Source organism: Gobio gobio (assembly GCF_949357685.1).
Source record: "Gobio gobio genome assembly, chromosome: 5".
In the NCBI taxonomy this organism is placed as follows: Eukaryota; Metazoa; Chordata; class Actinopteri; order Cypriniformes; family Gobionidae; genus Gobio; species Gobio gobio.
Genome location: NC_137101.1, coordinates 18,234,307 through 18,249,879, shown reverse-complemented (window position 1 = coordinate 18,249,879; position 15,573 = coordinate 18,234,307). Strand labels below are relative to the sequence as shown.

The following is a 15,573-nucleotide window of genomic DNA, read 5'->3' as shown; positions in this document are numbered from 1 at the left end:
GAATGGACCCAGATTGGGCACCGGCTCCGAAATCAGCACTGGCACCCTGTCGGTGGAAAAAAGTTCACTGTATTAGACAGTCTGAGGACATTGGCACACGTGTATGTCTTATTGTGATGAAATTACAATGTGAAGCCGACTGAAAGTGTGAAGGATTCCGTGGCGAGCATCTCTCATTCCGTCTTTCTCTCGCTCACTCACTCACGCGCACACACTCATTCCTTCTTCCATCTATCTATCCATCATTCCTGACTAACAAATTCTGCTTAATGAAAGCTGTTGATAAAGTCAGGTCTTTGTTTAAGCAGGCAGGGATCAGCTGTTCGGAGCCATTGTGTGCCACACTTTGCATATTCATTTCAGACTGATTACTGAGAGAACGGCTCTCAGCTCCTTCCACAGGATCTCTCTCTCTGTCTCTTACATCACACCACACTCGCTCTGTAATTAGAGGCCAGTTCCTCATGAATAATCAGAACCGCTCCCTATGTGAATTAGCCAATGTGTGTGCAAATAAACATGTGAACATACTGACACTGGACGGATGGATGGATGGATGGATGATTGTATAATGAGTATTGTTTTCTTCACCCGTGCACACTGAAGGCTACTTAAAGTTGATCCTGCTGTCAACCATGTGAAGAATGCAGGCAAACAAAGCTAGCATTCACTGATTTAGCACTCGCTGTAGTATTTACATACAGCAGGGTTTAGCGTGCTCTCTTTTCTGTGTGTACGGGTGTGTGGAGGTGTCTTGCAACTGTTGCATTACTCCATGCTTTGTCTTAAAATGAGGTCACACTAGATTTTGCTCCACTGACTTCCATTCAGGTCTGCGGTTTTACAGGAAATGTCTACACTTATAATATATTTAGGGGGAAATCTGCAGAATGGATTTAAACATGATATCGGTATATGAAAGCATCATGAACGACAAAACATTTAATAGGCAAGGATGTGAGAGACTTTGTAAATGACGGGCATTGGAGTTTAGCTGGCACTGATTCTGCTCATTTGTGTGAATATCATCCTGTTCTATAAAAACCAAGCAGGATTTTTCCTTCATTTACATTTGATTTTAATAGTTGCGTCAGAGAAAATAGTTACATTAGAGAAAGCCGTAAGGTCCAACCGAGAGTCTGGCTGTGAAATTCAACAGCTGTCGTATACAGGAGGCCAGGAAAAATGTAGGAAGGATACTTGTAGAACTCTTGAGAAAACGAAAGCAAGCAAAAGAGACAGTCCATTAGCAGGAGACTACAGTTGCGCATTATCTCTTTACTTTCTGTTCAAATGAAATGTGCAAACAAAAGAAGCCCCGGTCCCTCAAGAAGCACGGACACAGAGAAAAAGAAGCAGAAAAGAAAAGAGAGAAATAAAGAGGGGGAGGTGGGCAGTGCATTGAGCCAGGGCTCTCATAGCCTGATAAAAATCCCTTTTCAACTCGCCTGGCCATTGTTTGCTTGTGTACCTCACAAAGACCATTAGCTGCAAACGGCAGGTTATGATGAAAAATTAATGAATGCTTTAATCATTATGAAAGGGTCGTATTATTACCGTTCCCTTCTCTCTCTCTCTCTCTCTCTCTCTCTCTCTCTCACCCTCTCTCTCTCTCTCACCCTCTCTCTCTCTCTCACCCTTTCTCATACGCTGCTTCTAGCCGGATCAATCACACGCTCGCATGTACACGCACATTCATCGAAAGTCGCCTGCGCGCTCGGTGTGGTGGAAACGTAGCACTGGCTTGTGAAGGGAAAGTAGAAAGGAAATGGGTCAGAAAACAGTAAGAGAATAGTGAGAGGGGGCCACATGCATCTCGCTCCCTGTGTGAAATCGGGAGTGTGTTAGTCAGCGTGTTAGCGAGCCGTTTGCTCACCTGTCCCCCCTCGCTGCTCCACTTCCCCTCAGATAAACAGCCCGAGCTGAGTCGTTTGTTACAATGAGATACCAGCCAAACTTATACTGGGTCAGGGAGTGTGTGTGTGTGTGTGTGTGTGTGTGTGTGTGTGTGTGTGTGTGTGTGTGTGTGTGTGTGTGTGTGTGTGTGTGTGTGTGTGTGTGTGTGTGTGTGTGTGTGTGTGTGTGTGTGTGTGTGTGTGTGTGTGTGTGTGTGTGTGTGTGTGTGTGTGTGTGTGTGTGTGTGTGTGTGTGTGTGTGTGTGTGTGCGTGTGTGTGACCAAGAGCACGGCATTTGGCCTTTATAAACGAGCATCCGAGTCTGTCCCTAATCGACTGGCCTCAATGATACTGCACATTTTAAAGCAGTTTCCGTATCTACCTGTTACTGCAAGCATTCACAGATTGATACATTGCTGAAAATGGGAAAATTGGTCGGCCAAAATGGGTTTATATCTACTGTAGAAAGCAGGCTGGCATCATATATTAATATATGATTATTATAATTATAAATATTAATATTATGATCATTATAATATTAAAATGTATGATAATATAAAGCAGATAAGATTAACTCAATTTGGTGAAATAATGAAACATTTATTTTACACAATATTTATTTAAAAGTATAAGTGTACTCTCTAAAAAAAAAAAGGTTCGATATGGCACCAAAAATGGTTCTTGGCTCGTAATCATAGGGGAACCTTTTTTTAGTGCTATATAGCACCAATTTTGGTGCTTCAGTGGTTCTTCAGCGGTTCTTCAGAGGTGCTATATAGCACTTTAGTCAAAGAACCGGTGAAGAACCTCTGAAGAACTGCTGAAGAACCACTGAAGCACCAAAATTGGTGCTATATAGCACTACACTCTAAAAAAAAAGGCTCGTAATCATAGGGGAACCTTTTTTAGTGCTATATAGCACCAATTTTGGTGCTTCAGTGGTTCTTCAGCGGTTCTTCAGAGGTTCTTCACCGGTTCTTTGACTAAAGTGCTATATAGCACCTCTGAAGAACCGCTGAAGAACCACTGAAGCACCAAAATTGGTGCTATATAGCACTAAAAAAGGTTCCCCTATGATTACGAGCCAAGAACCATTTTTGGTGCAATATAGAACCTTTTTTTTTTAGAGTGTAAAAAAAGGTTCCCCTATGATTACGAGCCAAGAACCATTTTTGGTGCAATATAGAACCTTTTTTTTTTAGAGTGTAAAAAAAGGTTCCGCATTATGATTACGAGCCAAGAACCATTTTTGGTGCCATATAGAACCTTTTTTTTTAGAGTGTAGCTTGAAATCTAAAAAATAATAATAATGTCATAAATGTTAGGATCTGCTTTTCAAAGACCATTTTCAAGCATGTTTGACTGAAATGTTTTCTGAAATGTAGTTTTGAGTAGCTTTTTCTGTTGTTTTTCTGCTGTATTGACCACAACCACTCAGATGTGCAAGGGTGTTTATTCATTTTTGTTGTTAGGCCATGTGCATTATCTATTGCCAGACGGGCACAGTTATTGGGTGAGACCATAATCTGAAAATGGTCAAATATCGGCAATTATTAGCCCTGAGGATAGCCCTGTCATTTGTGAAAATTGCCAGAAACTGACATTTCTGTCATTTAGTTACTTTTTCATTTCATGCCGCTTCTTCTCATCTCTCACTATGTGTATAGAAATATATTTCCAGCTGTGTGTGTGTGTGTGTGTGTGTGTGTGTGTGTGTGTGTGTGTGTGTGTGTGTGTGTGTGTGTGTGTGTGTGTGTGTGTGTGTGTGTGTGTGTGTGTGTGTGTGTGTGTGTGTGTGTGTGTGTGGTGTGTGTCAAGCAGCAGCGTGCTGGAGTGTGTGCGTGTGTTTAGCTTTAGTAATGGAAAGAGGGCAGGAGGGCTGTCAGGGGTTCAGAGGGAGCACAGTGTCTCTCTCAGGGGTCTGGACAGCAAACACACACTCACAGAGCACTTCCTGTGTCATCCACACACAACACACTCTTAAAGACTGACCGCAATCAGAAGGCTATACTGCAAATTAACTTCATCCTCATCTTGAACTACTCCAAATCTTTGAGACGCTTTCTTCTTTGATGGTATGATCACGCTCCTCCTCCTCTCCCCCAGCTCTCTGTGGAGGAGATGTAGTCCTCACTAGTGCTTGGCAGTCTGTGTTATGTGGGGCACAGATGTTCAGGGTCTCCTGAGTGTCCACGCGTGTGTATGTGTGCGCGCGAGTGTATGTGTTTGTCAGCCTTGGCGCTGGGCTGAGCTTGATTCATGGTCAGGGCCGAGCTTTGGTTCCCTTAGCACTGAACCTTTCACACACACACTCTCTCTCTCTCACACACACACACACACACACACACACCGAGCTCTCAAGCTGAGCATACGTCACACAGCCCTTTACAGACAATGGTCTCATTCACCTTCCTGTGCCTCTCTTTGAGTCTCCCCACCCTGTGTGCTTTTACACACAAAATAGATCATTGCTCTCATCAGTAACTCTCTTCCAGAGTCCATAAAGTTATTTTTGCCATACCTGCTAACTGTGGGTAAATTAAGAACATTTTACAGTCGTAAATAGTATTTAATTGCTGTGAAACTTTTGCCATTTGCAATTGTTTTGTAATTATTATATTAATATTGTATTTAAAATTATACAATATTATATTATTTAATAATATAATGTACTTTTATTTCAATTTATTTGTATTTATTATTTAGGGTTTTATTATATTTGTAACAGTGCATGTGATTTGCAGAAATGTGAAGATTTATTCTTCATATTTAGTTTTTGTTGGCTTAATGCACATAATATTCCACATGCATGAGACAAATGACGAATCAGACGAAGTTGCCGTTAAAGTTGTCCACCTCAGATGCCGTACAGCCCTCTTGAAGTAACAGCGTGGTCTTGTTTACGAGTGCTGGCCCCCTCGCACCGGATGGCCATGGAGTGAGCCGAGATTGATGGTTCAATTTAGACTTGACTAATTGAGTCCCTCTCCTTGCTTCTCTCTCTGTGGGATGCTCCGGCTTCAAAGCCCGTCCTGGGGTCAGCTGCAGCCCGGATGCCTCTATTATCTTACTCTGCCTCCACCGGTCTGGGGTCAGACTGGAGGTGGCTTTTAATGCACAGTGGGCCGTAAGTTGTGCGACTGCACTGTTTTATAGCATGACACTGAACTGTAGGGCACATCAAATGGCGTTTTAAGATCAGAGCGAGGCTGCACCGCACACACTCTCACACCGAGTGTACGTCTTTTGTGAGACGTGCATGAGGGGGGTGTTCGGAGGCACTGGGGCATTTTATAAGACAGCACTTAGGCCCTGTCATTGTTAGCCAAGGGCTCACGCATTCATACCCCTCAATGAGAGAGAATAAGAAGGGCGGATACACTCTTCCATGAAGACGAAAGGGGTAGAAGAGCTCTGAAGAAGTTCAGCAGTGCATCGCTGCCTAAATCTCCCCAGGGTCTGCTAATCCGCTATATGACTGCTGCTGCGGAGCGCTTTCTCACACACACACACATACTATAATATGACCCCAAACACACATAAACGCAGTAAGGTTCTTTAGCAGTTTTTTTAGGAACAGATCGAATAAGAAAAACTACCACAGGACTTCCATATGCAGCCATATACAGACACATAGAAGGCGAGGAGGGTACGCTACGAGCGCTGAGAGCGTCTGTGAGGGAAGAGGGAGAGCGTGGGAGAGAACAACTTCAATGTGCAATTTCCAGCATTTGGTAGTAATTAGTTAGATGTATAAATTAACATTAGGAGGAAGGTTTTCACTGGAGTTGTTTGTCATTATCTTCCTTTCGTGCTCTGAAAAACGAGGGCTGAGTTAGACACTGAGGACAGAAAAAGAGAGAATGGAGAACTACACAAAACAAAATATGGATCCGTTGAGGTTATTGAAATGAGAAGAAATGTTTCAGTTAATACATCTAAAGCTGTTTGCCCTTCATTTCTCTTTCTTTTGCTCTGTTTTTACTTAATTTTAGGACCTGTTAAGTGTTGATTAATCTTATAACTTTGGCAGCCAGACTTGAAACTCACCCGTAAGAATGAAAAAGGACAAATTCAATAATACCTCAGTACTCTTACTGTACTCTCATAGTTTTTTATGTTTCCTAAAGAATTTAAGGAGAAGTCAAAGTTGATAATTGAGCTCTCAAAGAACAACCTTTGAGCAATAAAACATTCCTCTGGGCGTATCTGCTTAAAAATGATGCAATCCAACCTGATAGACAAACCGACGCCTTCTGGAAAAAAGTTTCTGACTCTTGTTTACCGAATCTAGCGCAAGAAAACACCAGCTATTCTAACTCGCAGCCATTATCACGGTACAGATTTTTCTTGGTAGCGCCGTCAGTCTTTACTGGGAAAAGCACAAGATGCCTCCTTTTTTTTTGCCTGAGTAGACGATTGCATGCCTGTTAATTTGTCTCCGGCTGAATCCAAGTCAGTGTACTTTTCTTTGAGGTTGGCAAAACAGCTGAACACATCAGAGTTAACGGGGCCCTATTGTGAGCAAGCCATTGTTCCAGCGTATGAAAGGCACATTCAAGTCAGTTGTATTGAATTGTTTGGGTCTGCCTTTCAGTTTGTATTCTTCTGCTGCCTTGCACAAGACAATCAATAGGGATGAGCCTTCTCACTGGATGGGTGATATTAGAGCTGAATGCCGCTTACGGGATGGGAAAAGCTGTCTGAGGACACACACACTTAGAGCCTTTGGCATAACAGCGCTGTGGTCTTTTTTTACTTTAAGTGTGGGCATCGGATTAGAGACTTTGAGATGGACGTCTTTGTGCATTACTTATGTGTGTGTGTGTGTGTGTGTGTGTGTGTGTGTGTGTGTGCGATTGTGATTGTGTGTCTAAAGTTTTGTTATTGACCTCCTGGTGTGGCATTAAGAAAGGCACAAAAGCCGGAGGTTCATGAATTAGACTGTGGCTCCATAGCGGGGCCATTATAGAGCTGACTGTTCCATAGCCACACCATTGTGGCTCAAGACTTGGACAGTTGCACACAGCCGTCATTGACGTGCATGAATTGGAAATGCTCCTGAGCCGTGATGGCTGAATGCAGGGTTTGAACATGAGGAATCCATATATTAGCAGCTCCGTTTGCCTTGCTGGATTTAATGATGTGCCTGTGAATTGCATAATATGAATATTGCTTATGGAGACGTGCAGAAGATGACTAATTTCTTAAGATTTTTAAGAACTTCTCTGTATGCCAGTGCACACGAAATCGGGAACGGAGAGGCAGCCCCCTGAAAAAATAATCAGTTCGCACAAATAAAGTGAGTTCTTCATCGTTTGTTTAGTTATAAAGCTCTCAGACGTTGAACAGTTGCGTGATTCTTATGCTAATTTGCAGAGCACACCCATATCTATTAACATGCTAATTTTATTTTGTGTGTGTTGGCATTTTTTAAGCTAATGCTAAATAATGGAATACAATATCCTATGAATATTCATTGCAACTTTTAAAAACTGAGCGAGCTCTATAAAATATCACTCACCCCTCTCTTTGATCATGCTTTAGTAGATAGAGAGCTTTCTGAATCTCCATCACAGCACTTTTTTTCTCCCAATCGCACTGGTGACTTTTTGAAACTGTGTGTGTGTGTGTGATTTCTGTGAAGGGAATCAAGGCAAGAGGAAATATTGCAATAGCAGGCATGTGCGTATGGTTGAACCACTAGGCTTTGGCGTGCTGTTGCATTATGGGTAATTGCAGGTCAGTGGTTGTTGGTTATTTTGATGTGGCGTTAGAGGCCTTTCACATGGCTTGCATCAACTCGCAAATCCCTTCCTCATATCTATTACGCGCCCCTGTAAATCTAAATCTAAATCCTTTCTCTTCTTTTCGAACACACATAGGAACACTCACTTGAGCCTCAGCGGGGTTAAAAAGGGATATGTAAAGTAAATTACAAAGCAGATTTAGGTGTATTTGCTTGGGTTGGAGTAGATTAGAACAAACAGGCCAAATGTCAGGGGCTGTGCACACACTTGCTCACCCACAACATGTAGAGCATGTACAAACACACACTTGCACAAAAGTCTTTGGTGAAGGTAAACACACAGAAGTCAGTTTGGCTGGACATTTTTCTGTTGAAGTCAGAAACAAGGATGCAAACTTCATTGGCTAACGCATTACAAGTGCACAGTCCTGTTTTGTACACTTGCACCTATTAGCAGTGCTCAAGGAGGCGATAGATACCTTCAAATTACTTTCTCATTAAACTGGAAGTGTTATATTTTCGTGATTGTTTTCCCCAAACCAGTTAAGCACAAATCCCACGTTCAGCCAATTTCATTGGTTAATTCAATTATGCAGTCACCTATTAAGAAAAGTTCAGACTTTAGTTCAGAAATATCGTGAATGGATCCGATCACGAGAGACAGTAAAGTTATATATCAGGAAGTGCTACTAGTGCGATACTAAGATTAAGGGTTTAAGTTAGGGTTAGGAGTTCCAGTGTTGTATAGGCAAATAGTTCATCATGCATTCATCATGAAAAGCATTATGTCCAGGTAGCTAGCTATAAATGCTAACAGTTTAGCTAACATAGTACAATTCTCTTCAAAGTGTTGCTCTACCTGACAGTAGTCGACCATGCTAATTTTCGCTGTTGCACCCCTGGTGGCGATGCTAAGAATGCACTTGCATCGCATTGTGAATTGCAATACAATTCAACTATCGTGCAACCTAGCTTCCATAGCCAGAAGCATTTGCTCTCGTGTGCTTGAGTAGACCGTTTCGGACCTTAAACTCAATCTAATGGACGTAGAGACAGATACATTTTTATCTGTATTGTGACATGCATACTTTTCAGTGAAATGGAGAAAAAATGTAGAGTAGGGACATTAGAAGTTATGATGACGACTGTGGTTTAAGCAGACTAAATGATTGGAGAAAACCAGCACACGGCACCGAAAGATCAAGTTATGACATTTTGATTTAAAGAAAATGATAGGCATAGATGATTAATTCAAAAAATGATCGGGTGAAAATAGTTTGCAATCACATTAAATTCGGCATGAAATGGAATTCACCCTAAGATGATCTGGTGATTGTGAACACAACACAGTCTATTAATGACTCTCCGTCACATACTACACACTCCATACAGCTGCTCCACTTCCTGGTTTTGAGTGTAGGCCGGTAGTGGACACCAGTGAGTGAATGAAGCTCCGGTAGGGGGTCTTTGAACACGAGGGGGAAGCTCAGAATTAACCCCAGCAGTCCTGCGGTCAGGCATCACACTTTGAAATGAAGCAATCTGTCTCTGCTGAGCGGTCTTAGGTCAGCACCCTTCGGCCTGCCAGAAAATAGGCCCTTTATTTGAGCCAGATGTTCAGAAACAAGCTAGGCGGATCCCAGTCCTCCCTCTTTCCCTTCAAGTGCGCCTCTCTCTGCCTTCCTTTGCTCTTGGACTCCTTCCTATTCCGCCACTGTTTTCTTTTCTTCTTTTTTTTCACTCCCTCCACTCCTTCCCCTGTCCCATGGTGGCGGTGTACCCGCCATACTTCTCCGGGGAGAGAGAGCTCTAGCCTGGCTGCACGCCCATGCCTGATCCCCTGCCTGGACGTGGGGACCGCTGGAAGACTGAACAGGTGTTCTCCACTTTTTGATTTCAGTGCATTTGAATTAATCCTGTCAGCTCAGCTGTTAAAACAACTGTCACCCCCAGCTGCTAGTCATTTTAGGCTGGATCTGACACACTCCGCCAGTCTACGGCAGTCGCCGATGACATACACACACTCTCACCGTCTGTTCCCTGGCCCATTGTCATGGCCACAAAGCGATTTGCACATACACGTACATACACAGACGCATACGCACAAAGGAAATGTCTAGGCACATCATCAGCCTAGTCAAAAGAAAACTGAAATTGATTGTTAAAACGTTGTTTATGATATAAAGCAACTTAGCAACTGATTTACACTTTGAAAGCAGTGTTCACATTGAGCTTTGTAAGTTTCTATCTAACACAGGTTATGTAGCCTTATATATTTATCTAAATGATGACAGAGACTTGTATTATTTCAAAGAATAGACAAATGTAAACCTTAAAAATGTATGTGTTTATTCATTTATTTACATTTAAATGTATTTATTTTGGAGGGTGTCTCCAAAGGGAGATTTTGTCAAATCTAGGGACAATTTTGTCCCCCAACTATATCTATCTTAGTAAACCACACAAGTTCACATACATCACCTGTTTCCTTCTCTTTCCACTATATATTTTTAAAAAAGATTGCCATTTAAATGCTAAACCTCCTTTTCCCTTCTCTTCTCGCCCTCCTTTGCTCAGAGGTGCCATGTTTGAGAGTGTTGTTCCTGTCATTCAGTAAGATTTCTTTCATCCGGATTCGCATACCCCTCAGTTAGATACAGGTTACACATTCTGGCAAATGTCTTTCGCACATTTAAATATCTGTTTACTTCTTTGTAATGCCAAGAGCACAGAAAAACGCAGTGGGTTAATTACTGGTGGATGATAATAATGGTTGATCGAGGGAGTGTTCAGAAACTTGGGCTGTTTAGTTTTTCCCCTGCCTTCCCTTTTTTTTATTCAATGACAGTCGAGAGGGAATACATTTGTTTAAAAAAAAAGAAAAGTTCAGACGTGTGAGGAAATCTAGGATTCGTTAGCTTCATTTAAGGCCAGCTCTCCAACCTAAGTGTGTCAGGTTTTCAACATTTTTATGTGATGAATTCTCTTTCAGAGGGCCAGGCCACGTTCTAATCTCCGTGTAAGGCTGTTCTCACCTTTGAGAAAGAGAGATAGATGGAACGATAGATCAGAAATAAGCACTCTTGCACAATAGAATGTATAGTTTGTCATGTGTTTGGTATATTTGCTTACAGGCTTATGACGTTTCGGGGACTTTGGACCCCAGTGTGCACAGAGCGAGGTCGTGGATTTAGCCCCCACCCCTCTGTTGTTTCTACACAGATAAACCTCTTCATACTTCTTTATTTTGTGCATTACTGTAGTCTTTCTCAGTCTTTTTTGTCGTGTCTCACCACAGGCCCATCAGTAATGCTTAAGTAATCCGTCATTTTTGCTTTTGTATCTTGTATTATATTATACTCCCTGGGGTACATGTACCCCTGGTTGCGAATCACTGCATTACAGTGTGTTTCTGTTTGAACGATACTGGGTACTGGGATAGTGTGCACAGTTTATCTGATGACTATATTTGAGGACCTCCAAAGTGCCGCCTTCCAGTGCATTTAATATGTTAACATTATTATGAGTGCACTGTACAGACTCGCACAGTAAGGGTTTAAATAAACGAATTAAGATGAAACAGGCCGTTTTTGTTGTCCTGTACCCCTGCTGGTTGACTATCCAATGGAAATGCAATATAGCTTATAAGTGGAGAGTTATTCCCATGACCAACCTTATCAAGCAATCAAAGTTTTTACTTGAAAGCATTTTCCGCCATCCCCCAACCCTGTCCACCTCCCCTCTTCCTGTCCTACAGATGAAGAGAAAGAAGCAATCGATTCGAGGGATGTGCCGGGTGGTGGGTGCAGGGGTCTGTTGGCTTTGCTGGGCATGGGCAGCTTCTTAGAACTGTTAACAATCACCTAATGGCTCTCACATGGCTACCAGTATCTGGGAGCAATGGAGCCCACACAATGCCGGCCATTCTTATAGCAAGCATTTTAACTGCCCCAGGCGCACAGAAACAACAGCAACTTTTACATCCAGTGTAAATCTGGGGTGTGTTAGAGGAAAAAACATGCCTTAAGATTCTTTACTTCCTGTTTGCACAGGTCGGGTTGCAGCCATTTTGCTTATTGATAAGCGTGTGTCCGTGCCTCCGTCAGGGAAAAAAGCAGCGTCCGTGAATATGAAAGAAATGAAAAACAATGTGAAGACAAGAGGGAAGCAAATTGTAATAGGGGTAATAACTGTTTTCATTTGTTGTGACAAGTTTAAAATGGAGACTTCTGAGTGTTTTTTTGTTTTGTTTGGTTTTTCCTCCAAAATGCAAAGCAGAATTATCATGACAGCATAGTCTGCCTGTGTGTGTGACAGGCCTGTGACAGCTGCTTTCTGAAAGCCACAGTACACTTCAACGTGACATACAGCAATTGTGATTTTAACAGACACCTCTGCCTCTGCCGTGCGCTTGGACAAATTTTATATATTTATTTTGTTACTTATTTATTTATTTTCGATTACATTTCAGTCCATGGCTCATGCGATATGGATTCCGTGATAGCAAGTGTTTGCAACCGTATGTGTGTGTGGGTTGCCTCAATCCAAAGGTTTTTTTTTTTTTTTTCCTGCTGTCCCGCAGTTAATGCATCAGAGACTCGGACGAACACGTTGTATTCTTTTGTTGTCATTTTAAAGTGATGTAATGAAAGCGGGTGGCGGCAGGGCCCCGGGGCTATGACAGCTCTCTGCTGACTGGGCTGCGCGCGAGACACGCTGAAGAGGGGTTATTGCCACGAGACAGATTGAAAGTGTCATTTTCCATTATAGAGCACACGGAGGAAGCACAAATATGCCCTGGCCTACTTTAACAGGATGCCTTTGACAAGAGAAATGCGTGTGCTCGGAGGAGAGGGGAGCCCTGAGCCCAGCTTAACCCTTTCTGCATGAGAAATTACGCTCTTGTCGGAATCTGGTTGGAGCGCAGATGATCCGCTAATACAGGAATGGTTCATTTAAAAAAAGTGATCACTTTTCAACCCTTATGACTTTCTTTCTTCCGTGGAACACAAAAGGAGATATTTAGCAGAGTGTTCAGCGCAATCTGCTACATTGAAAGAGTAATTTTGTGTGAACTAACTCTTTAATAAAGATCAATTATGCAAAATACATTGCCATAGATGCAAAACATGAGCCTCACTGCATATTATATCTCGGTTGCACTTTATTTAACACATTCTGTTGACAATAAGTAACCTTGCACCTACATGTCGTGCTCATTAGAGTGTTAGTAGAGCATTAGTAAATTAGTAGGGTTAGGGTTAAAATAAGTTTACATGTACTTGCAGAGTTACTTATAGACTAGACAGCAATGTTCAAAAGGGACCATCAAAATAAAGTTGTACCTATATTTCATACCTGAGTGTCTGCAAATATCATATGTAATTGTTTTCTTTTAGCTTTTGAGACTTGTTAATCTGTTCAGGCTAATTCACGTAGCCTGCTACTTAAAAGCAAAACTCAGCAGTAAGCCACATATGGAATATAAAAAGGCTTGTTTTATGACTGCATGCGTGCACATTATTAATTAATTCTATATGTATGTACAATTGCATATATTTGTGCATGCCTGTGTGTGTGTGCGTATCAGTAGCGTGGCTGATACTCAGATGTATGCCAGCCAGATTTGAAGTCTTGGACGTCCTCAGAGAATGTCTTAATTTTCTCAGACTTTCTCACACGTCGTGATGGTTTTGCTCACATTCTTCTTCACAATGTCATGCCCTCCACGCAGTTATTTCAATCTGGCAGTGTAAATTTGGCACCGCGCAAGAGGTGCCAGAATAAATTTGGCGGGAGTTTTGGTTCAAATCAAATTGGACATAAGCACCCACAACACCATCTGTCAGAGAAGGATTGCAGATATGTGAAGGGCACAATTCCGTCAGAGATAAACGACTTTTTCAATTTGTAAATCTCACCCTGCAACTTTAGTTGGGAATTATTTTCTATTAATTTATGGGAAATTGATTTATCGTCATCTAACTGAGGACTAGAGCTGAAGAGCACACTTCGTAGTGCTTGTGGGACTTCTATATCACACTACGCAAATGTAGTTCACACTTTTAGTTTTCACATTTCTAGAAAAGGTCTATAAAATATTGCTGTAAATTCTTTGTAAAACTGTCAAGTCATGTACAAATGGTTTTGCAAACAATTTACACCGTTCCGCTCGTGTTTCATTAATAAGTTCTGATGTTTATGACAAATTCAAATGTGGAACTATAGATAGTTCAGATTACCCATGATGTCATTGTTCTAGAACAAAATGTCTTTTTTTTTATTGTCCAAAAATGATGAAGATCACCTGTTTTTTTGTTTTTTTTCAGGCAAGGTGTTTTTCTTTTTATATTTTGTATTAGAAAACGGTGCCTGTTACCCTGGTGACCGCTCTTGAAGGTAAAGGGTGTTTAACATCCTGACCTTTAACTTCAGCTCTGCTCTTTCTGTTGACTCCACACGCTTTACATGTTACGACTTCACACAAACTCTAAACTCTCACCTTATCTCACTCCACCGTGCTCTGTCCCTCCATGTTTCCCTTTTTCCTTTCTGCTTGTCACCTCTCTGAGACAGGAACGTTTTTTGAGCGAAAAGAAGAAAGAGGACATTCTCTGTGTGTGTGTGTGTGTGTGTGTGTGTGTGTGTGTGTGTGTGTGTGTGTGTGTGTGTGTGTGTGTGTGTGTGTGTGTGTGTGGATGTTTGTACAGAGTGTTGCTAAGCGTTGCCTTTTCCTCCATCAGCACACATAATTGGGACTTTTAGCTTGAATGGCGGCTTTTGATGAGAGATTTGGTCCGATGTTTTTTTTTTCTTTTTTCTTGCTCTGTGCGTTTCTACACTCACAGTCTCGCAGTGTCTGCCGCGCCGGGAGAAAACACGAGCTACTGCCGATGTTTGAACGTCCTTTAGAAAGAATTTTCAACATGGTCTCTGGGCAAATAACAGCCGTACATAAATTGATCATCAAGGGTGATTATAATCATATTTTCATTTGACTGGGGAATTCAGGAGCGGAGTTTGCACAGCATGTTTGTTTCTGAATCAAACTTCTGCCGTTTGCTTTTTAAAATCTCATGAACTTTTTTTAAACATGACACCGTAAATGACTACTGATCTGGACTGCATTAATTGATTACAGTGTTTTAGTCACAAAGGCTGTAATTAATTGCTAGTGTTGTGATTGAAACCCATCTATGTGTGTTTGTATTTACTCCTCGCAAAGATCTAAGCGCAGCTGGGCTCCTGTGTGTGCGCGCATCTCGTGACATATATACGGCACTGAACTCAAAGTGTGTGACGGTCCTTTCTGTCCAACCTTAGATAAACTAGCTGGGTACTTGTATAATTGGTTATTCAATTCTGACCTCTGTGGCGACTGGGAGCTGCTGCAGCGTGTTGCTTTCTGCCAAGAGCAGTCAATGTGGAGCCTGTTCTGGTGCTGTGTGCTGGGCCGGGCCCGAGCCAGGGCCTTTCCTGTGAGCCCTCCCCACCCGCGTGAAGCTGGCGCTGGGACACTGGCCCTTTTGTTGTCCACTGTGGGCCTGGCTCTCCTTGTCTCATTCCCCCTCCGTCTCCCCGCTTTTCTCCACTCCTCCAAAACCAACCCCCGCCCCCTCTTTCTTTTCCGAACAAAACATCTCATTGGCTTTGCAAATATGAGATAATTGGAAAAATGGAGTTGGCCGGGCTGAGTCAGAACGTTTGGGCAAAAAATAGCATCGCAACGGAGAGGCACAGAGAAACAGAGAGTGGGTGATGAAATTATTTGTGAAGTACAGAGCCCGGACCGCCCTAAGTTGGACCATGGTGTGTGAAGAATGAAAGTGCACTCGGTGGTGGCACATCTTGAGCGGTTCTTCCATGCTTTTGAGCCAGGTGGCTGGACATCTTGGCTTCGGCTCTGCCAGCTGCTGGAGTCCTCTGGA

General features: G+C 42.3%; 1 protein-coding gene across 5 annotated transcripts in view; it reads left to right on the top strand.

Annotated features, from left to right (window-relative positions):
* Positions 1 to 15,573, top strand: part of sox5 (SRY-box transcription factor 5) — a 233,559-nt gene that overhangs the window by 171,699 nt on the left and 46,287 nt on the right. The gene's annotated exons all lie outside the window — the stretch shown is intronic.